This window comes from Halichoerus grypus, chromosome 8 (assembly GCF_964656455.1).
Source record: "Halichoerus grypus chromosome 8, mHalGry1.hap1.1, whole genome shotgun sequence".
Classification (NCBI taxonomy): Eukaryota; Metazoa; Chordata; class Mammalia; order Carnivora; family Phocidae; genus Halichoerus; species Halichoerus grypus.
In genome coordinates this window covers 62,494,396-62,520,565 of record NC_135719.1, presented here as the reverse complement: position 1 = coordinate 62,520,565, position 26,170 = coordinate 62,494,396, and the positions used below count along the sequence as shown (strand labels likewise).

The 26,170-nt window shown below is 40.9% G+C and overlaps 1 protein-coding gene across 4 annotated transcripts in view; it reads right to left on the bottom strand.

Moving 5' to 3' along the window:
* Positions 1–22,021, bottom strand: part of ATP8B4 (ATPase phospholipid transporting 8B4 (putative)) — a 263,861-nt gene extending 241,840 nt beyond the window's left edge. For 2 of the 4 annotated variants that reach the window (XM_078079369.1, XM_078079372.1), the window contains exon 1: positions 21,900–22,021. The gene's annotated coding sequence lies outside the window, so the exon portion shown is untranslated. Of the gene's footprint in view, positions 1–13,794; positions 13,884–14,002; positions 14,203–21,899 lie in introns of those variants that run through there. The other 2 variants (XM_036101921.2, XM_078079371.1) reach the window with 2 other exon arrangements.
* Positions 22,022–26,170: the final 4,149 nt, after the last annotated feature.

Sequence of the window (26,170 nt, the reverse complement as noted above, 5' to 3'; positions counted from 1 at the left end):
GATACAATACATTAACAAAAGAAAGGACAAGAACCATATGATCCTCTCAATAGATGCAGAAAAAGCATTTGACAAAGTACAGCATCCTTTCTTGATCAAAACTCTTCAGAGTATAAGGATAGAGGGTACATACCTCGATATCATAAAAGCCACCTATGAAAAACCCACAGAGAATATCATTCTCAATGGGGAAAAACTGAGAGCTTTCCCCTTAAGGTCAGGAACACGGCAGAGATCTCCACTATCACCACCGCTATTCAACACAGTATTAGAAGTCCTAGCCACAGCAATCAGACAACAAAAAGAAATCAAAGGCATCCAAATCGGCAAAGAAGAAGTCAAACTCTCACTCTTTACAGATGATATGATACTTTATGTGGATAACCCCAAAGACTCCACCCCAAAACTGCTAGAACTCATACAGGAATTCAGTCAAGTGGCAGGATTTAAAACCAATGCACAGAAATCAATGGCATTCCTATACACCAACAACAAGATAGAAGAAAGAGAAATTAAGGATTCGATCCCATTTACAATTGCACCCAAAACCATAAGTACCTAGGAATAAATCTAACCAAAGAGGCAAAGAATCTGTACTCAGAAAACTATAAAATACTCATGAAAGAAATTGAGGAAGACACAAAGAAATGGAAAAACGTTCCATGCTCATGGATTGGAAGAACAAATATTGTGAAGATGTGAATGCTACCTAGAGCAATCTACACATTCAATGCAATCCCTATCAAAATACCATCCACTTTTTTCAAAGAAATGGAACAAATAATCCTAAAATTTGTATGGAACCAGAAAAGACCCCGAATAGCCAGAGGAATGTTGAAAAAGAAAAGCAAAGCTGGTGGCATCACAATTTCGGACTTCAAGCTCTGTTACAAAGCTGCAATCAACAAGACAGTGTGGTACTGGCACAAAAACAGACACATAGATCAGTGGAACAGAATAGAGAGCACAGAAATGGACCCTCAACTCTATGGTCAACTAATCTTTGACAAAGCAGGAAAGAATGTCCAATGGAAAAAAGACAGTCTCTTCAACAAATGCTGTTGGGAAAATTGGACAGCCACATGCAGAAGAATGAAACTGGACCATTTCCTTACACCACACACAGAAATAGACTCAAAATGGTTGAAAGACCTAAATGTGAGACAGGAGTCCATCAAAATCCTAAAGGAGAACACAGGCAGCAACCTCTTTGACCTCAGCCGCAGCAACTTCTTCCTAGAAACATCTCCAAAGGCAAGGGAAGCAAGGGCAAAAATGAACTATTGGGACTTCATCAAGATAAAAAGCTTTTGCACAGCAAAAGAAACAGTCAACAAAACCAAAAGACAATGGACAGAATGGGAGAAGATATTTGCAAATGACATATCAGATAAAGGGCTAGTATCCAAAATCTATAAAGAACTTATTAACTCAACACCGAAAGAACAAATGATCCAATCAAGAAATGGGCAGAAGACATGAACAGACATTTTTCCAAAGAAGACATCCAAATGGCCAACAGACTCATGAAAAGTGCTCAACATCGCTCGGCATCAGGGAAATCCAAATCAAAACCTCAATGAGATGCCACCTCACACCAGTCAAAATGGCTAAAATTAACAAATCAGGAAATGACAGATGTTGGCGGGGATGTGGAGAAAGGGGAACCCTCCTACACTGTTGGTGGGAATGCAAGCTGGGGCAGCCACTCTGGAAAACAGTATGGAGGTTCCTCAAAAAGTTGAAAATAGAGCTACCCTATGACCCAGCAATTGCACTACTGGGTATTTACCCCAAAGATACAAATGTAGGGATGTGAAGGAGTACATGCACCTCGATGTTTATAGCAGCAATGTCCACAATAGCCAAACTATGGAAAGAGCCAAGATGTCCATCGACAGATGAATGGATAAAGAAGATGTGGTATATATATACAATGGACTATTATGCAGCCATCAAAAAAATGAAATCTTGCCATTTGCAACGATGTGGATGGAACTGGAGGGTATTATGCTGAGCAAAAGAAGTCAATCAGAGGAAGACATGTATCATATGATCTCCCTGATATGAGGAATTCTTAATCTCAGGAAACAAACTGAGGGTTGCTGAAGAGGTGGGGGGTGGGAGAGATGGGGTGGCTGTGTGATAGACATTGGGGAGGGTATGTGCTATGGTGAGCACTGTGAACTGTGTAAGACTGTTGAATCACAGACCTGTACCTCTGAAACAAATAATACATTATATGTTTAAAAAAAAGAAGAAGAAGATAGCAGGAAGGGAAAAATGAAGGGGGGGAAATCGAAGGGGGAGACGAACCATGAGAGACTATGGACTCTGAGAAACAAACTGAGGGTTTTAGAGGGGAAGAGCGTGGGGGGATGGGTTATCCTGGTGATGGGTATTAAAGAGGGCACGTACTGCATGGAGCACTGGGTGTTATACGCAAACAATGACTCATGGAACATTACATCAAAAACTAATGATGTAATGTATGGTGATTAACATAACATAATAAAAAAAAAGAATAACTCTACACAAAACTAATCTATTTGTATTATATGCTATGTGAAACAACATAAGATAAGCCCAAGTGTGCCATTCAATTTGGCATTAAAATTGAGCCCAATTTTCTAATGTATTCCAAACCCTATGAATCAGAATATATCAGGGATGAAGCTACAGCATCTGCTTTTTATCAAGTGTCATTAGATGATTCCTTTCCAGAGCTAGCACTGGGAACCACTGCTAAATTACAGGAGCTACATGTGAGAGGAAATTATTGGCTGGCCAGGCTCATACTTCAAAAATCTTCCTCAGTTCATTCTGTGTATAGTCTTTTCCAGGTAGTTTCCCAGAAAGCCAGAATAATGTCATTATTGCCTTTCCATTTTTCCCTACCTATGATCTAATTATGGTAAACTCTATTAGAAGATTGAGAATAAAGAAAGGGGCAAACAAATGATTTCAAACATTTAGAACCTGAACGACTGTAGAAATGAACTCAAGAACCTTTGCAAACACATGACAGGGTAGGCAAAGGTACTGAATACAAGTTCTTTCAGTTTGAAAGAGAAATGACTTATTCGCTTCCTGCTCAAAGAATTGCTGTGGCAGGATGCACATAAAGAAGAAGTTAGTCAGTCATGCAGAGAACAGAGGAGAGGAACAGTCAATGCTTATGGTTTAGCAGTTCCAAGAAAAGAGGATGCAGAGGAAATTCATCAGCAGCCACTGCTCCACTACAAATCTCTCAGAGTCTAAAAAGCCTGAAACCATCACTATTTCTCCCTGTGGTGGCCCCAGATCCATGAGTTCCTTCTGCCACCCCCAGGAAAAGCAGCAACCTGCTGAGGGCACAGCTACTCCCGAATGTGCCTGACAAACAGGACCCCTGACACCTGGTGACATCCACTGTTTGTCTAGGGACGGGTTACTAAAAATAATGAATCTACACAAGAACGTGGGGGAAATGCTGCCAGGTGCTGCTAGAAGCAGGAATAAGTCCTTAAATATTATTTTATTTATTAATTATTATTTATTTTAATTATTACTAACTCTTCTATTTCTCCCCCCAATACCTTCTACCAACTGTGCTGCCCAAGATGAGTCCCCCCCCACCCCGACCACCACAGCCCCAGGCATCCGCTTGCCTCTAGGAATGCCTGCTGATGAGTGATTGCTTTTCCCTGCATTGCTCATAACAGGTTTCTCTGCTCCTGCCTTAGCCACCTATAGACCAGGGTCCACCCTGAAGCAGAGTCATCTTTACAAAAGGTAAATGGCATCCTGTCACACCCCTGATGAAAACCCTCCAATCACTTCCCATTGGCCTTAGGAAAAAAAGATCAAATTCTAACATGACTCCTTGGACCCTCCACAACCTGGTCCCTGTTCATTTTTCTAGCCTGATTTCCCATCACTCTCCTCACTGCCCCCACTCCTCCTTGTACCCCATCATGTCTATACTCCAGAAATACTCAGCTCATCTTCTTTCCATCTGGGAGCCCAACACATGCTCTTCCCTCTGCCTATAATCACCTAACCCATCCAACCCCTTAACCTAACTCCTACTTATATTTCCAATATCAATTCATATATCACTTCCTCTACAAGGCCTCTCTGGTCCCCCAGATCAGAGCTAGGGGCACCTGTATGTGTTCTCATATAATCCAGAACTTCCCACTAGAGCCCCTATCACTCCAGAACATATTTGCCTATTACATTATATTGGCTGTGTCCTCATTAGTCTACAAACGCCAGTAGGGCAGGGATCTCATCTGTCTGGTCCACAACTATATCTCTAGTATCTAATGCATGACTGGCATATAGTAATCCTCAATAAATATTTGCTAAATGAAAGAATGAATGAGGTCTTTAATTTCATTTAGGAAAGGACCAAGGGCTTTCAGACATTAAAAGGAACTTCCCTTTTTAAATTTTTTGTATTGAAGTATAATTAAAGATTTATTTGAGAGAAAGAGAGTGAGTGCGGAGCCTAACACGATCCCATGACCCTGAGATCATGACCTGAGCCAAAATCAAGAGTCAGACACTCAACCGACTGAGTCACCCAAGCACCCCTGTATTGAAGTATAATTAACATACAATGTTATATTAGCTTCAGGTGTACTACATATGGATTTGACATTCTATACATTACTCAATGCTCACCACAATAAGTGTAAAGCCACTTCCCTTTTAGCAACTATCACTTCCCAGGACCCAACCCCACATGCCAGAATGTCTTAGATCTTCCCAAGCTGGAGGCCACCATGACTTTCTCATCTACTCCCTCCTTCTGGCCCATCCCCATCCTCTTTTATACCCCCCATCTCCAGCCTAGGAAAAACCTCAAGGATGAACATTTGCTTAGCAATAGGAAGAGTGTTGCAGGCAAACTGAAGACCAACAGAAAGAAGAAAGAAATTTGCAAAGCCTGGAGGAAAACAAAAGGAGGCACTCTAGCTATTTAATAAAAAAATAATAAATTAATTAAATTAAGACAAGACGCACTGAAAGATTTTTTTTGAGGTAAGGCCTTCCTGCAAGAAATAATAAGGATAGGGGTGCCTGGGGGGCTCAGTCGGTTGTGTCTGCCTTCAGCTCAGGTCATGATCCCAGGGTCCTGGGATCAAGCCCTGCATGGGGCTCCCTGCTCAGCGGGGAGCCTGCTTCTCCCTCTGCCCCTCCCCCCGACTTGTGCTCGCTCTCCACGTGCTCTCTCTCTCTCTCTCAAATAAAGTCTTTAAAAATAATAAAACAATAAAATAAATTAAAAAGAAATAATATAGATAAAAGTGTGTTTTCATCCAAGGACTATCTTTGTTCTAAAAAACAGTCACAACAGATACAAAACGGGAGCAGGGAGAAGGATGAATGGATTCAGTGACAATGACATCTGGTTCTGGTGGCCCCATCTGGCCAGACGGTTAAGGCTCATCCACAAGTTCTAACCCAACTTGTTAGGGCTTTAAAATTCTCTCCTGAGACTAAGTCAACATGTTGTGTTTTCATGGACTCAGAGTCCCAGGAGCAGGTGAAAGGAAGAATGATTCTTTAAGCAAGAGGGCAAAAGGGACTCTACACCCTGACAGGTGGCAATTAGAATGTAGGCAGAAGAAAGAAATTCAATCTCTCAGGAACTTAATAAGGGTACTGGCCACTGGCCAACTTATTCTTTCTTCTTAATGGTTTGCGACATTGCTTTGATGGATTAGTACTAACAAATAACCAGTTCAAAAGATAAATATATTATATAAATGTAACCAAAACATATATATCCATGATATCACCCCTTCCCTCTTATTTTAGATACTTCTGCAAGCATTTCTCATTTTAACAGCTCCTAGGCAAACAAACATAAAGCAATACCATATCCTTCCTAAAACGACCTCTAAGCCATATAGTTATTTCATGTTTTTAATTTCCCTAATACCATCTTCCAAAATGTCTTCAAAGCCTTTTTTTATTTTAAAGATACTGAATAAGTTCATTTTGTGAATTTTAGCTGTTTTGACTCTTGTAGAAAATCTTTTCCACTTTATAATTAATCCAGAGTGATAATATAATCACAATTGTATAAATTAATATTTCTACAAGACATATGAAAGTTTTTTCTTACTAATGATCCTATTCAAGTGTTTTCACTCCCTGAGACATGAAGTTATAACAAAAAATTAAGAATTGACCTTTAGGCCTGTGTTTCCTCCAATCTAGTATTTTCCTTGTAACAGCAGCAAGTCCAGGCATACTTAACAGAGGATTCACACTAATGTAGCAGATTCTAGTTTAACTTTTAGGAAGTGAAATTTAGTGCTTTCATTCTTGGACATTTATCAACTCACCAAAATACCCCAGCTGACACTCTAATTCTAAAAGATGTCAGAGTAAAGAAAAGTCATCTTTTGTTGAACTTTCAGACCAGTTAAGGTCTAAGGAAATAAAGTAGACAAATCAGGTGGGAGAAAAGGTTTGCTAATATGTGAAATCTAGCTCTAGAAGTAGGAACTTCTGATTCTGAAATTCAACCATTTCCAAATGCTGAAGCAAAATGTATCTATATGAATACATTGTTTTTGATATTACCCCAAAGGAGAGGAAATAGAAAAAGGAAAGCTGCTGGTAGGTCTTATTTAATTCTTGGTTTCTTCTTATGCAAGGGATTAAAATGGTGGTTTCCTTGTGTGAAAGTCATGGCCGGCTGGATGGGGGACGGGAGGTGGGATGTAATAAGAAAAAGACGTATAGTGGTGCCTGGGTGGCTCAGTCAGTTAAGCATCTGCCTTCAGCTCAGGTCATGATCCCAGGGTCCTGGGATTGAGTCCCGCATCAGGCTCCCTGCTCAGCGGGGAAGTCGGCCTCTCCCTCTCCATCTACCTTTCCCCCTGCTCATGCTCTCTCTCTCTCTCAAATAAATAAATAAAATATTTTTTAAAAAAAGAGGTATGGAAAAAGACGAAGAGAGAAAGGAGTAGCTAATGGCTAAGTAATAGCTAAAGGCTTTTATGTATATTAATTCATTTTTAAAGGCAATGAGTGATTTTTTTGAAAAGACTGCAAGTTATGCTTCCATAAGATTTTTTTTTTTTACATTTCCAATTCAGGTTTTGAATCTTGGTTACAAAATATAATTCTTCTAATGGAAAATATGACAAAGTCAAAGGAAGACTCTAGTTTGTTCAGGGAAAATAAGGAGATAGTTTCAGACACCTAGAGACTGAGGGTGATAACAAGACATCGAAGTTAGAAATGCTCCTTAAGCAGCTATATGCAGAAGAGAGCATCCTGTCCATAATATGATTTCACAAGGTCTCTACTTATAGAAATGGGTACACCTGAGTGCAGGTGACTCAACATTTTAAACAAATGATTAAAATGGAGATTCCCTTTAATGACCTGAGGCCATTGAACAATCAAGTTATTATAGTTAATTCCCCCTGCTCCAATTCCATGATCACCAAGCAACCGGCTGGTAATAACTTGCTTTCCCACAGAAGTCTGTCTATAGGGAAACAGTGCACTAGTCATGCCTGCCGAAGTGAACATCCCGGTCCTCCTGACAGTTATATTTCACGTTTTAAATTAATAAATTGTCATTCTTATTTTATATTACCAGTCTCCTGAGCTAATAGTAGTCTAACTCAGAAAGATAAATCTGTTTTTGGAATGCTGTTGAATTATAGTCCAAAATCCACAGGATAAACAACCCCTTCTAGATGCAGTAAATTCACCAAGAGGCCTCCGAGGGAACAGCCAGCCCGCTGACCTGCTCAAAGGGCAGCAGGATGTGGTGGATGGAAGCTTGTCCTTTGGAGCCAAACAGGCTAACCTTGGATTCCTACTTTTTCCACTAATTCATTACAGAATCCAGGGCAAATATACTCAGAACCTACTGGATGGGCTGTTGGGGATGGGGACACACGATGAAAAGGCTCATTAGATATTAGTTATCTTGAAGGCAGCCTTCTGAACTTTGTCAAAGTACCTACATAAACATTAGGATGAAATGAGGACGGTGAGTCTAACTTCCTTCAAGACATTCTACAATAAAACAAAGGAGATAAGTGTGAATGGATAATGAAACTTTAAAGAGGAGATGTGTTTGCGGTGGGGTACAGCCCTGGGGATAAACTGAGGGAAGGGAAAACAGTGGAAAGAGAAAGACTGAAAATAGGAGGCAGAGTGACAGAAAGGCAAAGGAATTGGAGGAGATCAGAGAAGAAAGGGGCAAGAAAGGAGCCGAGGCAGTTAAGGAAAGGACAGGAGCAGTGGAAGCCAGGAGAGCAACATGGGGGAGACTCCTGGCAGCTTCTCCTTAACCCAGAGTGCTGCCCAGGTGAGCCCATTCCTGCCTGTCTTCAAATCAGAGTCTAGGGAGGAACCAGAGTGTCCCTGTGGGGGGGTCCTCTACTCCCTTTGAGCAGTGGGTTCTCTCCAGTTCTCAGGGACAAGATGGGCCAAAGGGGAAAGGATCCATATGGTTTCAGTAAGCCCAACCCCAGACCCCACCTGTTGGGAGGACTTCCCATCCTCTTCTCCCTCTCTTCTCCACTCTCTGGTTCTGCTCTGCTTGCCTTCCTCATTCCCCAACTCTGCTTTCTCTTCTTCTTTGGAAACACTGTACGTATACAGGAGACACTTTTAGGATAATAGGATTCCAATCCCAGCTCAGCTACTTTCTATCTAGTGTTACTTTGGCCAAGTCACTTCCCCTTCTTAAGGCTCAATCTTCAAATTTGTAAAATAGGGACAATAATGTCTTCCTCCTAGAGTTGCTGTGAGGGTAAATATACATGTATATATATGGTTCATTCCATAAAAATATGTTCCCTTCCCTCCTCCCATTTGTCTTTTCTTCTACTCCCTCCCTTTTTTCCTCTTTCAATTTCCCAGGTTTCCTTCCCTGTTTTCTTAACGTTCCTTCATGTTTTTCACTCAGGCACTTGCTTCCTAACCCAAGTCACCTTGTCTCTGAGGACTAACCCAACCAAGAATGGAAGGGACGGGGGCTGATGGCTGGGGGGGGGGGGGGGGGGTTGGCCATCACCAGGGTGGGTATAGGTAAACCTTGAAAAGCCTGCCTGCCTGAGCAATAGTGGCATCTGAGGATGGGAAGCTGGAGGGCAGGATTAGGGACCCAGCCCCTTCTCTCCTCCCTCTTCTGCCCTCCATCTTCTCTGGTCCTACCCTTTTCCCTTTTCTTCCTCTGGCTCCAGGTTCCCAAAGGCAAAAAAGCAAAGTCCTCCCACCCCTGAACAAGATGACCTTGTGGTCCTATCTGTTGGCAACCTTGCCTACAGGCCCAAGAATATTCCCTGGGGCCCTCAGTGCCAGGCCGCTGAGGGATGGGGAGGTGAGGCTGAAGCACAATAAGACCCAAGAAAGACACTCTGGTGCAGCAGGGAAATCTCAGCCTTGGAAGGAATGACTGAGCTTCTGTCCTGCATGTGTGCAGTGTTGAATGTGATGTGTGGGTAGGAGGTGTAGATAGTGTTTTAATCATATTTAGTGTCAGTAACAGCTGCCAACAGCCATAGCACTTGTCAATTGTCCATAATGGGCAAAAGTAGAAGTGAACACAATTTAAGCCTGTGTGTGTGTGTGTGTGTGTGTGTGTGTAAGTGATCATTGTACAGCCAAATTTATAAATTGCTTAGCAATTAGATATAATTACCATTCCCTAACAATAAATTATTCTATTTCCCATATAATGTATATTAGATTGATTTTGTTGTGAGTTGTCATGTCAACGCTGCAGTCTGTTTATATTCTGTTAGGCATGCAGCTGTTACCCAGCCACAAGATTCTGAAGTGGTGGGAACCCTGTTTCCCTTCCTCCTCTTGTTTACACCCTGCTCACTTTCATCCTTGCTCTCATTTCTTTTTCTCTTTCTCTGTTTCCTAGCCTACTCTTGCTGTCTCTCTAGTGCACTTTTGCCCTCATGCTGCCTTTCTCTCCCAAACATGCCTCCCCTGGCTTAGTCATCTTCCTTCCCCTCTCACTTCCCTTTTCCTCCACCATTTCGTGAGTCAGGCAGCTGGGCTTGGTCCTGCCAGCTCTGTAACCTCCAGCCAAGTTCCCTCTCTTCTAAGCCCTGGGTTTCTCATCTGTAAACAGGGACAATTAGAGTAACCCACAGGATCATTAGGTATGCCTACAAAGAAATTAGCACAGTGCCTCCAGCGACAAAGTTAGGACTCAAGAAAGAAAAGCTATTTTTTTTAAATATATGTTTAACTCTCCACAAGTAAAAAAAAACCTCCTGCCAGGGATGCCTGAGTGGCTCAGTCAGTTGGGTGTCTGTCTTCAGGTCAGGTAGTGATCCCAGGACCATGGAATCGAGCCCCGCATCAAGCTCCCTGCTCAGCGGGGAGCCTGCTTTTCCCTCTCCTTGTTCCCCCTGCTTCTGCATGCTCTGTCAAATAAACAAATAAAATCTTTTTAAAAAAAACAAAACAAAAAACCTCCTGTGGGGCACCTGGGTGGTTCAGTCGTTAAGCGTCTGCCTTCGGCTCAGGTCATGATCCCAGCGTCCTGGGATTGAGTCCCACATCAGGCTCCCTGCTCAGTGGGAAGCCTGCTTCTCCCTCTCCCACTCTCACTGCTTGTGTTCCCTCTCTCACTGTCTCTCTCTGTTAAAAAATAAATAAAATCTTAATAAAAAAATAAAAAAATAAAAATAAAAAAAAACCTGTCAAATTTGAACATCAGTAGGGATGGCTCTCAATCATCAAACACTTATTGGGTACCTATTCTTTGTTTTTTTTAAGGTTTTATTTATTTATTTATTTATTTATTTGAGAGGGAGAGAATGTGAGTGAGGCGGGGGGGGAAGGTGGGGGGCAGGTTGTAGATAATCACAAGCAGACTCAATGTGCTAAGTGCGGAGCCCAATGCAGGGCTCATTCTCAAGACCCTGAGATCATGACCTGAGCCAAAACCAAGAGTCAGACTCTTAACTGACTGAGACACCCACGTGCCCCAACTGGATGCCTATTCTATGTCAAACCTGGGCTGGGTAGAGGGAGGTAAGTATCATTAGGTCCTACCTCTGTCACTCAAAAGCCTGTAGTCTGGGAAAGATAAAAACAAATACATAGATCATTTGAATGGCTATCATGGAAGCAAGGACTGAGTACAATGGAGGCAGAGGGAAGGGAGTCACCAAGCCTGCTTTGCAGAGTCAGCTAAGAGGTCACAGACACTGATTCTGAGTTGAATCATTTTGAAAAGGAAAGAAGAGTTTGCTCGTAAAATGAGGTAAGGACAGACAAAAGGAACAGCTTGTGGAAAGACCAAGTGTTGTGAAAGGGAAAGGAAGGTTTGAGGAGCAGTGACAGTCATGGCAACAAGATTATAGGGGGCATGGAGCTGGCAAGGTAGATTAGAGATGGATTCTGAAAGAAGTGATCCTCTTCATCATTATCATCATCACTATCATTCACTGGATACTTGGCCTTGTGCTAAATACTTGACATGTATCATCTCATTTAATCCTCACCAAAACTCTATAAGCGAGGACCATCATTATCCCCATTTGATAGATGAGGTGACACAGGGCAGGGCTGTGTTCAAGACCCATGGTTAATCCTGCAGGTAATGGGGAGGTGGAAGAGGTCTCTCAGAGAAGGATATGGTTAGAATCCAGCCCCCCTTGTCCACTGTCATTGCACTCTGTGTCTCTCTATGCAAGCACATGATAATCAGCACTTTTAAGAAGGTTACTCTGACAGCATGGCCTGGCATGGAAAGAGATGGGGGAGCAATGACAACAGGCAAGTGCAACTGGATTCTAGAAATGTTTCTGCAGTTGAATTGACAGTTTATAAATGGTCCATAGGCTGGGGTGCAGGACAAGGAGGAATCTAGTGTGACTTCTAGGTTTTTGGCTCAGAACAATGAGGAGACAAGAGGTGCCATGAACTAAAATGACAAGTACAGCAGGGAAAGGAGAAGGAAGAGAAAGCAGAAGGGCAGGAACTGGGATGGGAGAATAATAAATTTAGTTCGAACACATCAGTCTTGAAATTTCTCTTGATAGTTGAAAACATCCTTAGCACGAAAGAGAAAAGATGTATTTTTAGACTTGGAATCATCAACATATATGCAAGCATTGAAATCATGGGAAATGAATGATCTTACTCAGGAAGAACAAGAATAAAAAGAAGTGAGGAGAGGACAGAGGGTGAGGATGAGTCAATAAAAGGTTGAGGAGGCCCTAGGGAACACTCAACTTCAAAGGACATGTCAGACAAGGATATATTGAAATGAAATGTTCAGGCTTTCCTACTGTGGTATCTTCCTCTGGGCATCTAGCATAGAGCCTGACGTGGGTAGGTGCTCAACAAGCTGGAGCTGACCAAAGAAATGGAGAGAGAGAAAGGAAAAAAGCATTTCCAAAAATGCAATGACCAATATATTTAATATTTACATTTAATATTTAATCAGAAATTAATATTTGAAAAATATTTAATATTTCTAAGAAGTCAAATAAGATTTTAGGCATGAGGAACACTTGGAGGTTACTATTTTCTTGGACACCTTTTTGTGACAAATCCTGAAAATACCAGCATCTATTTCTTGTATATGCAATACAAGCATCTAGAATCATACATTAAAAAGTGTTTTAGGAGAGCTACAATTTCTAATTCACTTTTAAACAAAAGGTTAAGTCTTTTCCAACTAAATGAAAAGTTCCAATTTACCAGGTAAGAACAAAATAAAATCCTCCTGTGCACCAAAAAAAAAAAAAATTCTCCAGAGGCACAAAAAAAATTATTTGATCCCTCATTTTTAAAGATGCATGCATGATGAAGCAATATAAAAGCACAAGATAGATAAATATAGGTTTTAAAATATCACTCTGAATTTACATTTTGCAGTAAAGGTTAGCATAGAACAACACCTGAGCAAAGGTGACCATTCAGGGACACATGTTGATAACTCCACATACAGTCCTATATTTCCTCCTCTCCTTTCTAATAAGCCTTCAGCCCCCAATTAAAATTTCTCACCAATTTCCTTTCTTTTCAAAACAGCTAATTGTTAACCAGGGACCTGAGACACTCTCGTATCTATCAACCAAATAGCTAGAAGTATCGACTTCTCAGTTCAGACAAATCTCAGCACTAAAAATATACCACTCCAGCCTCAGAGAGTAGTTTAGTAACAAACTGTTCATGTTTAAAGCATGAATTGGTCATAGAATAAACAATACCTGAATAGAGGAGCTAGATACAAATCCCTTGGAAAAAAAAAAAAAAAAATGAAATCAACTACTCCCAAAGGAAGTGACCAATACCCACAAGCCAAAAAAAAATGAACCTCGATGCTACTCCCATTGGCCACTTAATAGGTGATGCTGGGTGCCTGGGTGGCTCAGTCAGTTAAGCATCTGCCTTTGGCTCAGGTCATGATCCCGGGGTCCTGGGATCCAGCCCCACATCAGCCTCCCTGCTCAGCGGGGAGCCTGCTTCTCCCTCTCCCTCTCCCCCTGCTTGTGCTCTATCTCTCAAATAAATAAAATCTTAAAAAAAAAAAAATTGATGATGCTAACAGAATAAAATTTGAAAAAGGAAATAAAGAAAATGTTCTATTTCTCAAACCCAACTAGTTTCTAATTATTTTTTAGTAAGAGAATAATAAAGACTGTTGGCTAAACCTCAACCATACCAGAAGGTGAAAAGAGCAAAACAAAAGAGCAACCTAGAAAAGAGAAACAGAAAGCTCCAGACAGCCCTGAGCTGACTCTGCTCTTGGTCTCAGCAACCCTTGAATGCTCCCCACAGACTCACCTCAGCCTGGACCTAACCCTCTCTCCCAAAAGGAAGGATTCAGGGAGATCAAACAGGTACCCATTCCATGACCATGTCCATGAGAACAATGAGAAAAGCAAAGCTATTCTGAAAGCTCTAGCAATGACATAGAAAACAAACTGGGTCTCTAGGGGACATTCTTGAAAACCTGAGATCAACTCCCGGAAAAACACTCTTGACCACTTACCGCTACCGGAAGCTGCTAGATGGCAGATCAGAATCAGCATCTCATCAGAAAAAGAAGGCGGCTTTGTAGGAAAGCAACTACACTACCAGTGAGGAACTGGGGAAGAAAAACACTCCTTGGAAAAATACCAAAAGCCCAGAAGAGTCTCTCCTTCTAGAGTTGCCTGCTACAGCTGCCACGGCAGAACTGGTTAATCTTGAAGAAACAAAAGGAAGCTCCCTAGAGGCTGGCTTCAGCAGGATGGCTTCCTCTGTGGGAACCAAGAGTTCAGAAGGATGGAAGCAGACAACAGAAGGAGTCACAGTTACCACTTCTGCTTACCAAACTTTCATAAGGAAAGTAAGCAAACGTCTTTAGAGTTCCCACCTGTTTTTCCGAGAGATGAAGGAATTTGCATTTTTTAAAAAATCATTGCAAGGGGAGTTTTACTATCTCATGGATGAAAGCTAAACACACTCAAGCAACATTTAAATAGGAAGGATGAAGACACTTTTTCCAAACATCCTTAATTTCAACTCAGAGTAAAGCAAACAATTAACCCTTGAGGATGCCAAAAAATAAATCCACATTAGGAAATGGATTTAAACTTTTTAGTTCAGAATCACTTTGCGGGGGAGGTTCTTATTTTTAAGATGAGATTAGATGAAAACAAAATATTTTGGTTTGTGTCTATTTTTAAAAGAAAAGATTATGTCTTAAGTATGTCTAAACCTATTTATGGGTTTTCCAGAAGTTGCATCAGATTTGCAGTTAAGTACTGAAACCAAATACATTTTTTTAATTTTTTTCACGTTTATTATTTTTTTTATGTTCAGTTAGCCAGCATATAGTACATTAGTTTTTGATGTAGTGTTCAACGATTTATTAGTTGCATATAACACCCAGTGCTCATCACAACACGTGCCCTCCTTAATACCCATCAGTGGGAGGGGGGTGGGGGATGGGGAAATCAAATACATTTTAATCATGTCTCTATAACCAGAGCAAGTTGCCTCTGCACATACCAACTTCACTCTCCTGGAAAATCCTGGTACTGAGCCCTCACACCTCCAGAGAGAGCCAGATCAGAGAGAAAGGAAGGACTTTTCCTTCCAAGCCTCCCAGTCACAAGAAACTGCAGATTTCTTGAAACGAGAGTGATGGCTTTCTTCCTTGCATGATAAAAAGAACTAGTAACAGCCTATAAGAAGAAACAATCATTTCTTTAAGACATTTAAAATGAAAAACTCTTTAAAAATTTTTTTTAACTATAATTTCTGTATCACTTTTTAACCTACAATATTAGCAACTACTGTAAGTTTGGTAATTCCCTTTGTTGAAGAAGATATAAAGAAATCAGCACCTTCTCCTACACTATTAGTGTAGAAGTTGGTAAAATATTTTTTTAAATTTTTTAAAAGATTTTATTTACTTGACAGAGAGAAAGAGAGACAGAGAGAACAAGCAGGAGGAATGGCAGAGGGAAAGGGAGAAGCAGAGTCCCTGCTGAGCAGGGAGCCTGATGCGGGGTTCAATCCCAGGACCATGACCTGAGCCGAAGGCAGACACTCAAGCAACTGAGCCACGCAGGCGCCCTGAAGTTGGTAAAATATTTTTAAAGGTAAACTAAGTAGTGTCTATCAAATATAGAAATGTGTATATTTCCATATCTTAGGAATTTACCTCACAAATAATCAAACATGTATGTAGAAATGTTCATTATAGCACTGTCTATGACAGGAAAAAACTAAAAATGGCTTGAAAATAGAGGACTGGCCAAATAAGTGAAGGTACATCCATGTAAAGGAGTACTATGCAGCCATCAAGAGGGAGCAGAACTGGAGTGAAGGATCAGGTGGTTTGGCTTCAGATCTGGCTTCAGCAGAGACTAGCCAGGGGACTCTGAGCAAGTTCCCAAACCTCTCTGGGCCTCAGTCCTTCCTCTGTAATAAGATGAAAATTACAGTACTTACCATAGAGAATTACTGGGACTAAGACAGTGCCTGAAGCACAGCAGATGCTCAATAACGATTAGTGAGTACCAGTTAAAGAGATAGGCCTCTTTAGACAGACATGGAAAGATATCCAAGGTATACTGTCAAGTGAAAAGAGCAAGTTGCAAGAGTATGTATAGGATAATTCCATTTGGTAAAATATTTTAAATGTGCTTGCTGTCGACTGCCTGCTTCTTCCCAGTAAAATACAAGCTCCTTGAGAGCAGGGACTTCTGTTCACTGTTGTATCCCGTTTCCATAATAGGCATTCAATAAACATTTGTTGACTGAATGAATAAAATCAGGAAGGATAAGCAGAAAGAAATTTTTAACAGTAGTCACCTCCGAAAAATGGTATGAGGGTGGAAGGGCTGGTGGGCCCTGGGAGAAAAAAGTTCACTGTTTCTTAGAAAAGTACCGCTTTAACTTTTTTTACAGTGAGTTTGTATGCCAACCAATAAAAATGGAGCTCTTAGAAGATAATATTTTTGTTTACAGGGTGCATCTTAAGATCTATGGGTGTCCTCCCTAACAGTAGACCAGTGAGGGAGCAAGAGATGATCTCCCTATTACCTGATAAGTTAATGAGTCAGAAAGCAACTTATAAAAGAAGCATGGAGCTCTCCTTTTCTTCTTGGCCTTATATTGATCTTTCCAAAGTTAACCCTACAATCTCCAAGCCAGATCCTCTGTCCTAATCCATCAGGACCCCTCTCCTTTACCTAAACATCAACCGCACATCCCCATAGTGGCATCTCTGCCCAGATCATCCTCTCCCCCTGGGAGACCTTTTCCTTCATCTTCTCACTTCCAAACCTGTCCATAAAGGACCATTTTCTGAGTCCCAGCATCTCTGGCCCCTCCCTCTTGGACACTGCTAGAGACTAGGCTTGATACCACCCACTGGCACTTACTCTACAATATCTGCTATCTCCCCTCTGTTTGAGATGAGGTCTATATGGACTGAATCTTCAGTTCTGCAACCCCTTCTTTCTTGCGCACACGTGCTCTCTCCCTCCCTCGCATGCAGGCAGTCCTTCAGTATAAAAAAAAAAAAATACTGCCACATTAAGGAGCTATGTGTTGTGATTTTGTTCCATTTGCCCAAAAGTTCCTGACACCAGAGAAAAAATTCACCAGCCCTGTCATTTTCCCTGAAATTTCGACACTAGGGATATCTTTCTTTGGCTTCTTCAGTATATTTTTGTTAAATGCTTCTAAAAGTTCTAAATTGATTTAAAATGCTCTAGTTCTTCATGTACTAACTAGTCAAAACTGATTTAATCATATTTTATTCCTAATCAACAACAGTGATGGGATGAGGAATCCTAATAGCAGAAGAACGTGAGACAGAAGGGCTTACCACACTCACAGTAAAACCACAGAATGACTACCTCACATTCACCTCACTCACAGAAGCTCTCATAATGCACACACATGCATGGGTGGGGAGGGGGACAAAGATTTCATATCATTTTGAAATATTCATTTTAAAATGCAATTATCTTGCCATTAAATGCTCCCTTGCAGATAGATCTTTGGGTGCTTAAAAAATGATTTTACAGTGTCATAGAATTATGTACTTAAAACCACAGAGCATCAGATTTATTTGCCCCATTACTTTAAGTCCCAAAGCTCTTTACCCATCTCTGAAATATAACATTACATTACAGTAGGTGCTGCTACTCCTTGGCCAGGCTGTCTTATCGCCCACATGTCACCTTGACTCACTCCCTCACTTCATTCAGATCTGTGCTCAATGTCACCAACTCTGAGAGGCCCACCTGGTCAGCCTACCTAAAGCAACACACACACCCCTGTGCCTCTCCATCCCTTATCTTGCTTCATTTTTCTCCATAGGAAAACACATAGCTATTATACTGTATATTTCCTTATTTATTGCCCAGTTCCCCCCACCAGAAAGTCAGCTTTAGGAGAGCAGGGAATTTATCTTTGGATATACACCCAGGGCCTAGAACAGTGTGTAGCAGGTGTTTGAGGGATGTTGAAGAAACCAGTGAATAGTAATAGCATTGTTGTGTAGTTTTTGTTGCTTACTAAATACGTATGGATATTCCTCCAGAATAGGAGCTGCTTGAAAACAGAGCTCTTGTCTCATTCCCTGTCATCACCAACAGCACCCAGCAGATAGTAATTTATCAAATGAACTGAAGCTGAAGTCTAAAGTATACTTCTCTGTATGACACTTTCCATTTCTACTAGATTTCCATTTATAATGTGCCCTCAAGTTAATTTTTCTTAGCTCATCTTAATCTGTCAGTCCCCAAAGTAGTGCCAGTTGATGGACCTAATTTGAATAGACCTTGTTACCGGCACAGAGAGGTTAGGGTCAGATTTCAGACTCCTTTGTAACTACATCTTGAAATATGAGATTTAGAGGAGGAAGAGAAGCCTATGGGAAAGGATGGAGGCCTATAGCACATTGAAGATGAAGAAAGCAACTGCTCACTCTTTACAGCATGAACAGAGGAGATACACTTGCTCTGGATAACCTAAAAAGTATAGGGGGAAAGGAGGGTTTAAAAGCTCTGCTTTATTAGCAGATGTCCATCAACAGATGAATGGATAAAGATGTGGTGTGTATACACACACACACACACACACACACACACACACAATGGAATATTATGCAGCCATCAAAAATAATGAAATCTTGCCATTTGCAACGACACAGAAGGAACTAGAGGGTATTATGGTAAGCGAAATAAGTCAATCAAAGAAAGACAATTATCATATGATCTCACTGATATGAGGAATTTGAGAAACAAGACAGAAGATCATAGGGGGAGGGAGGGAAAAATGAAACAAGATGAAACCAGAGAGGGAGACAAACCGTAAGAGACTCTTAATCTCAGGAAACAAACTGAGGGTTGCTGGAGTGGTGGGGGATAGGAGGGATGCGGTGGCTGGGTGATGGACACTGGGAAGGGTAAGTACTATGGTGAGTGCTATGAATTGTGTAAGACTGATGAATCACAGACCTGTACCTCTGAAACAAATAATACATTATATGTTAATAAAAAATTTTAAAAAAATAAAAATAAAATTATAAAGTCTAATATTTTTTTATTATAAAATATAACCATTTTATCTTTTGTACTGATTTGGCCTTAAATCTATTTCATCTAGTTACAATAAAGCTATACTAGCTTTCCTTTGGTTAAAAATAAATAAAATTTAAAAAATAAAAGCTCTATTTTTTCCACTTGTAGGTATATACTCAAAAGAACTGAAGCCAGGGACTCAAACAGATACTTGTACAACAATATTCATAGCAGTATTATCCACAATAGCCAAAAGGTGAAAACAACCCAAATGTCCATCAGTGGGTAAAGGGATACATAAAATATGATATACATATACAATTTAATATTACTCAGCCTTAAAAAGGAATGAAATTCGGGGCACCTGGGTGGCTCAGTTGGCTAAACGTCTGCCTTCAGCTCAGGTCATGATCCTGGAGTTCCTGGATCGAGCCCCACATCAGGCTCCCTGCTCAGCAGGGAGTCTGCTTCTCCCTCTACCCCTCACCCCACCTCAGCACTCTCATGCATGTGAACTCTCTCTCTCCCTCTCAAATAAAATCTTTAAAAAAAAAAAAAAAAAGGAATGAAATTCTCATACATGATGCAACCTGGATAAACTCTGAACACATTATGCTGAGTGAAATAAGCCAGACACAAAAGGAAAGTATTTTAATAATTCCACTTTTATGAGGTACCTAGCGCAGGCAAAAGTTGCCAGGGACTGGGAGGAGGGGAAATGGGAGGGTATTTACTGAGTACAGAGTTTCAGATTGGGATGAAAACATTCCAGAGATCAACAGTGGTCTGATAGTTACACAGCACTGTGAATGTGTTTAATGTCACTGAACTGTACACTTAAAAATAGCTAAAATGGTAAATGGTATATATTCCCACTAGACTATATTACCTGACCAGGGCTTAATTTTTAATCTTCATTAGGTAGCATTTACATTGTCAGAACACGAAAAGTTCTGTTTTTGAAAAACCTTCTTTTGCTTTAAAAATCCTACTTTTAAGAAATGTCCCTGTCTGTAATCTAGAGTTCCCAAAGATTTTTCTCAATGATCACCTAAGTTTGTCCTCACAACAATCCAGTGAATTATGTTAAAGGAATTTTTTTTTTAAGATTTTATTTTTATTTTTCAACAGAGAGAGAAAGAGACAGCTAGAGAGGGAATGCAAGCAGGGGGAGTGGGAGAAGCAGGCTTCCCGCCGAGCAGGGAGCCCGATGTGGGGCTCGATCCCAGGACCCTGGGATCATGACCTGAGCCAAAGGCAGATGCTTACCAACTGAGCCACCCAGGTGCCCTGTTAAAGGAATTTTGATTAAACATCTGAGCACTTGAGAGAAATGTTTTTCTAATTTATTCACCCTCTTACCTTATCCTCCAACTTTGCATATATTTCAACAAAATGAAGAGATGGAAATTTTTACACTTAAGAATATGAAGTCATACAGCTTTTCTCAAAAGAATAAATAGCATATGTTTCTCAAAACATGTAAATAAGTCTAGTGCTGCCAAGGCAGCTAAGAAAGCCAACAAATTACCATTTTCAGTAAACAGATAAACCACCTATAGCAACCAGGATGCCTGATCCAATATTTTTATTCAACAAGTGCACATACTTTGCTAGGCACTTTGTGGGACATAGATAGATGAACAAAATGTGATTCCTGCTCATGAGACACTTATCATGTGCTGGGAGAAGTCAGACATGCAGATGAGGGGATTCTACAATAAACAGTGGAAAACAGGCTCTGCTATTGAGAACAGGACCACCAAACAGATTTAGTCCCTTTGTGTCAATTCAATCTAATCACAATGAAATGAACTAATTAAAATTTCATCAATTCCCTGAAATTTAGTCATTACAAGAGTTTCAGGGTTTTTTTGTTTGTTTGCTTGCTTGCTTGCTTGCTTTTAATGTCAAGAAAGGAAGGTTGAGCTGACTGAAATATCAAACCAAGTCTTAGTGTCAGCCTGAATGGCAGAGAAGTAACTCTGGCCTAAAATTATAATTTGGACATACATAATAAAAAAGAAAAGAAAACCAGAACAAAGTATTCCCTGATTCTGTAAACACTTTCTTGAGCAATCCACCTGCTGTGAGCCCACTAGAGGCCAATTTGAACCTACTGAAGAAGCATCTCTTTGAGAGGAGCCCTTGAGTGTATGTTATGCACTAACGCATGAGAATTGCAGGTGTTATACATCTAAAACTAACATCATATAATAGGTCAACTATACTTCAGTAAAAAATAAAATAAACATTAGCTCCCTGGTTGTAAAATTGGGAAAATTAAAACCTGTTTCTCAAGCTATTTGTGAAGATTAAATGAGATATTCACTAAATGAATATTAATAAAATAAGTGTATGTATAAGTTACATATGCATTGATACAACAAGAATATATAACCCAAAGCCTGTAATACAATCATTGCCCAACAAAGGTCAATGTCCTCCCTGCTGTCTCCAGAATCTTCCCAAATGGCTACCACATTTCTTTTATCAGAAGAGAAGGAAGACCTCTGAATTCTGAGCTATTCCACCTCTCCAGTTCTTTCCATCTTGATACAACCATCTGCCTTCTCTTCTAAGACAGTGGTTCCCAGGAATATCCTTTCTATACACCATAAAACAGCACAAGAAATAGACAGTTTTAAAGGATGAAATCAATCAGGATAAATTGAAGTTTTAGTATTTCCTTCCTGCACCGAGGATTATTTAAGAACCACTGTTCCAGGACAAGGTTCAGCCAGTGAGAGAAGTACACTAAAAGTGTTCCTGCCCACCATACCCTCTTCTCTTCAGTGACTGAAACCTACTCACTTTCCATTCAGAAACAGTTTCACCAAACCTTGAAATCATACATACCTTCATGGTCCTCAATACCTAGAAACAAAGTAGAGTTTTTCAACCTCTTCTGATTTCATGTACTATCTGGCACTTTCCGTGGTGTGTTTGGCTGAAGTTCACCAAGAGAAGGTAACCCAACTCCTCCCCCAATCCCCAACATTACTTCCTCTTGGTTGGTTAAGCTTTTGTGTAAGAAGTAGGTTTCCTTACATTGGCCAACATAAACGATTAACTCATTGCCATTGGTACCATTTCCTATGTGGGACTTTCCATCCTTAATGAAAAGACTCACAGTTGAGTTAGTTATTACTCAACTAACTCACAAAAAGAACAAAAAGAAAATCAGAAAATGCAAGAAGAAAGACATTTCTTTAGAAATTAAGCCCCAGATAGGGATGTAGACCTAGGAATAGAGGAGTTTCCTGCTGTACTGTTAAAATTTCAGGAATTAAAAGTAAATTAAAAATAATATAAACCTACCACTACATTAAAACTAAGCAGGTATGATTTCAAAAATGAAAAAAGATAGCTAAATTCCTGGGTCCTAAAAGTCACCTCTGGGGACTTGCTCCCTCCAGCAATTTGGATTATCCCATAAAGGCTCTCCTGCATACCCCTTTCAGTCCCAACATTCAAACACAAAGCAGAACAGTGAGATCCAGAAAGTTTTTTGTATCCAAGCCACTGCACCCAAACCAGGTGATTTGCATTTAACTTGCCCTTTTAAATTCCTTCTGAACCATGTGTTCCAGAACTAGATGACCCAGCTCTAAACCAAACAGCCTAACTTCAAGCCAGACAATTGGTATCCCTAGTTATAAAAGTCATTCTAACAGTTCATTTCCAAATGACGAATGCTCCACAGCCAAAAATAGATCCTGGCACTGACTGTTGGCACCAGTGAGAGAAACACTCCCCTAAATGATCTCTTGCTATCAAGAAGGCACAGTGTATTCTTTGCATATAACAAGTGTCCAGGAAATATTTTGGGGCTCCACTTTTTCATAGATTGGCATCATAAGAAGTCCTTAGGACAATAGTAGGTGTCTACCAGAAAGAAGGAGTTGATCTGCATCAGTGTCAGGGTTCCAGTGGTTCTTGCTGTCTCAGAACCTTCAAGACACAGGAGGAGCCAAACACTCAGGATCTTGTAACACTCACTCCTGCCCCACTTTCTCCTTAACAGGCTGTCCTCTCAACAGAGGGAAGGACCAGGGCCACAAGGCTTTAAAGAAGTTCTTGCCTTTATCTCTTTACCCTTTAGACTTTCCTGTGCAACAATAGGTGTGAAAACTCCCTACCCCTTACGTGTCATTTGGAAAGGGCAGGGTCCAAGACCAAAGGAGTTCAGGCTCCTAATCAGGACTATCTCTAGGACATTTCATATATTCATCACCATGAATGTATGATACAGTATGGTAAGAACTCTAATAGAGGTATCCCTGCCCAAATATGCCTTGGAACTATAGGAGAAGGCATACCTATTTCTATGTGGTGTGGAGATATCATAGAAAAACATCAGGATTTGAAGCTGAATCCTAAAAGATGAATAGGAGATGAATAGGGACGACCTGGTTAGTTCCACAAGCTAACAGTCCATGAGAATAAATATCACTGATAGTTTTTATCTCCTCCCCTCAGCTACTACTCCATCCCACCTAAGAGAATAGCAGCCCTCCACTACCACTTGAGTTTCCATTCCAGATGGCAGGAGTGAGTCACAAACCCACATCCTACAGCATTCATGAATGTGGAGGGCAAAAGGGAGTTCATCATCACTTCAGTACATCAGTGAAGGTAATTACTAGGTCATAGCAGATCAAAGGCCAGGCAAGGGTTAGACAGGAATTGAGTTCTGAACGCGTCAAGCACTGCCTTGGGCACACCACCTCTGAGGAAAGCATGCATTCTTTCCTGCATAAGGTACTAAAGCTGTGTTGTACTGTAGGTTGTAAGAAAATCCACCCTACTATGAAGCTGGAAGACTGCACTGGGATGTGGTATAGGAGGCAAAAGCACAAGATGGCAGGAGGGAGGCAAAACTGTCTCAGGTGGCTCCAGAGTCATCCTGCCCTCTAGAGGTATCCCATATCTAATGGAGAGTAAGAGATCCCATTAAATGCTTTCTTTGAGTAAATATTAATTCCAGATGAACAATTACAAAGTGTGCATCACTCCAGTTCTGTACACATCCCCACTAACGCTGAGCCACCTTTAGGTAGAACATGCTCCAAACTCAAGGCTTGGGACCCACGGAGGCTGAGTGGATGATAAAGCTATGTCTGGTGCATTCACACATTCTTATGCATCCTTGGGTAAGGAAGGTGTTTTTCAGATTTTCCCTTATTGGTAAGCTAGTGTTTCATCTTGTATCCAGTCTATCAAAGGGAAGGGGCATAAATATCTTCCCAGGAAAGGAGGTGAGACATGGGGTTAAGTCATGCCAGAGACAGAGAGAAAAGGGGAACAATGGATACAGACAGCAGAACCCTGGTTTTTCCTACCTTGGGACCTAAGCTCCAGAGGGTGCTGTCTATAGAAGCATCCAGAAAGATGTGGAGGCACCCAAGTTAGTGGCCTCTTTCCTCCAGCTCTAAAGGGCACCCTTGTCCACCATGGCATCAAATTCAGCAAGGCTAGAAGCAATAGGAGAGCAGTGGAGGAAGAGGGTGACTCCAGACACTTGAGGCTGTGTTCCTGCCTCCTTGTGATTGACAAAGAGCAAGGCCAGGTCAGATGAAGAGATCTCCTTGAGCAAAGAGAAACCAAAAGACCTGGCATGGACACAAGGCTCCTACATGTCACAGAGTTAAATGAGTCCTCTATTTACCCAGATGCCTCCCATCTTGGAGAGAAACAGGGGTAGGAGGACACCCAAAGGCTCTAAAAAGACTAAATAATCAAAAGGAGCTTATTTGAACTCGAAAAGACTATGATACCTAAGTTAGCTAGTTCAAGGTTTGTTTGGCGGGGGGCGGGGGGGGTGGTTAGATTTTTTTTATTATTTTTAGAGAGAGCGATGCACATGTGAGAGACAGAGAGAACAGGGGGAGGGGCAGAGGGAGAGGGAAAGAATCTCCAGCAGACTCCACACTGAATGTGGAGCCTGATGTGGGGCTCGATCTCACGAACCTGACATCATGACCTGAGCCAAAACCAAGAGCAGGATGCTTAACTGACTTAGCCACCCAGGTGCCCCTAGCTCAAGGTTTGTTAGAGATTATTTTTCCCATCAGGCTGTGTGGGTTAGTGAAAAAAAAAACAGATCCTTTATAAAAAATTAAGCAGCCATTTTTTTTAAGGCATATAAGCAATAGAGTGAGTAAACTGTGACCCGCTACACTCATTTCCATCACTGAAGGCATCTATGTATGCCTTGTCACCTAGAAGAGTCAAACTCACCAAGAATGCTATATTGGTTTGCTAAGACTGTGACAATAAATTACTACAAACTAGGTGGCTTAAAACAAGAGAATTGTTTTTTTCATCACAGTTCAGGATGGTAAAGTCTGAAATCAAGGTATTGGCAAGGTTGGGTCCTTCCGGAGTTACTCACGGAGAATCTGTTTTATACCTTTTTTCTAGCTTCTGAGAGTTGCTGACAATCCTTGATATTCCTTGGTTTATAGATGCATCCCTCCACACTCTCCATGTGAGATGGTGTTCTTTGTGTGTCTCCTCTGGATCTTTGTGTCTTCACATGGCTTTCTTATAAAGATACAAGGCCCTGAATTTAGTGTCCATTTTAATCCAATATCTCATTTTAACTTAATTACATCTGGAAATATTCTATTTATGTATAAGGCTATATTCTAAGATTCTGGGTAGACATGAATTTGGGGGGCACGCACATTATTGAACCCAGCACAAATATAATAGGGAGTTTTAATAAACAGCCAGTATTAAAATTACAGGGTAGAGTCTAGGAAAATTTTCATTTACTGCAAAGAGAGAGGTCTCCAGTCTTTGGCCAGACTGGACATTTTTTGCTTCTCTACATACATTACATGCATGTTGGGGCGTTTGTACACACTGTCCACATGCCCTCCCCACCTCCATTTACATAGCTAAATCTTCTACATCTGCTATGTATCCTTCTAAAATTCATATGCTGTAACCCTTACCTTCTCCCCACACCCACCACACACACACACACACACACACACACACACACACACACACACACCCTCCAGGCGATGGTATTAGGAGGTAGGGCCTTTGGAGGTAATTAGGATTAAATGAGATCATGAGGATAAGGCCCTTACTGACAGGATTAGTGCCCTTAGACT